Source organism: Mesitornis unicolor, unplaced genomic scaffold, assembly GCF_000695765.1.
Source record: "Mesitornis unicolor isolate BGI_N332 unplaced genomic scaffold, ASM69576v1 scaffold11304, whole genome shotgun sequence".
Classification (NCBI taxonomy): domain Eukaryota; kingdom Metazoa; phylum Chordata; class Aves; order Mesitornithiformes; family Mesitornithidae; genus Mesitornis; species Mesitornis unicolor.
In genome coordinates this window covers 45,974-47,410 of record NW_010182098.1, presented here as the reverse complement: position 1 = coordinate 47,410, position 1,437 = coordinate 45,974, and the positions used below count along the sequence as shown (strand labels likewise).

Here is a 1,437-nt window from a genome sequence, read left to right as displayed (position 1 = left end):
AATACATAATGCATATTTAAGCCAAACTTGAAACTTGCTGCTTTAAAGAGCTGAACAACTTTTTTGATTCAAAGACTGACAGAAGTGTCCTGAGTTAGGTCTGGAAGCCTTTCTAAAAGTCCTGTGCAGCTATATGTACCTATGTACGACAAGCTTGCTTTTTTCCAGCAGACCGCAGTGGAAGGTGCCCACCAGACCCCATGGCCATGGAGCAGACCATCGGTGCTCCCCGGGGTCTGCCCCTGGAAAGGTCTCTGGAGGCACCAGTGCAGGGATGGGAGGTGTGTGGGTCCCCCCTGGGGCAGCTGGTGCTGCGTACCAGCTCCGTGCAGCTCTGAGATGTGCAACAAACTCATACCAAAGCTGTGGAAAACCTTGCTCAGAAATCCTCCTCCAGGCCTATTTGAGTTTACTGCAGTGAATTTTGGATTCTAGCGGTCAGCACACCTGAGCTGCAGTGATGTTCCTGCTATGGCACTGCCTGTACCCCTAAAGGCAACGCTATTCCCAATTTCCAAAGCTGCTGAGGCTCCCAAACATGAGGAGAGGCTTCTACAGCCTCTTGAAAAACACCTCAAATCCCATATCTTGCACCTTGTTCAGGCACCCAAGCATCACACCTGTTTGAGATATTACAGTTTGCTTGTTCTGGCCTAGGGCCCATCTCCCACTCACACTCAGTGGGAGCAGTGCCCTACTCCATCAGCATTTCTGTCTGAGACTACACAGAGTAAGGAAGAAGCCACAGGAGTTGGTTCTTGCCATTTGCTCAAATTTGCTGGTGTTGAGTACAGAGCCTGCGCTCTCCCGAAAAGAAAGGTGAGCCTTGCTCCCCCAGTCCAGCTCTCCTGCTTTCTTCCCAATGCGCCATTCGCCCACTGCAATGGTGATGCGATTACAACAGCAACACTTAAAGCTTCTGTTGGTAATGATTGCCATAATCTAATGCCAGCCTGTGGTTCTCAACAGGAATCTCAGAAAGAAGCAAGGAAGTGGTGGACAGAAGGTCCCCATGGGGATTCATCTCAGAGCCCAAATTGGTTCTCAGGAGCAATATGTAGTGCAGTCCACATGGCAAGTACCGTGGGATGGGGAGATGGGGAAACAGCACAGAGCTGTGGATTAAGTGAGAGCAGATAAAGACAGGCCCTTTAATGACAGAAATGGTGCTCTGTGAGCTGGTGGGAAAAGTAACGATGCAGCTGTCCGTGGGTCATAAGATCTTGATTTCATAGCCTCTGAGGGAGCCTCAGAGGGAGGGTGCTGTAGAGTAAGGCAGAGTGTGGAGGGAAGCATCCTGGAGTGACAGTCTGCTTCTTGCTTTTGCTTTAAATGGACCGATTTGGAGGGCTGGGTAGGGTGTTTATTTGTTAAATGGGGAAACCCAGAACCTAAGTAATGAACAAGGATCCTGATCAACTCCCCTTGCTTGAAATA

General features: G+C 49.6%; 1 pseudogene; it reads left to right on the top strand.

Moving 5' to 3' along the window:
* The first annotated feature begins 200 nt into the window (after positions 1–200).
* LOC104539984 overlaps positions 201–1,437 on the top strand; it is a 10,208-nt pseudogene continuing 8,971 nt past the window's right edge.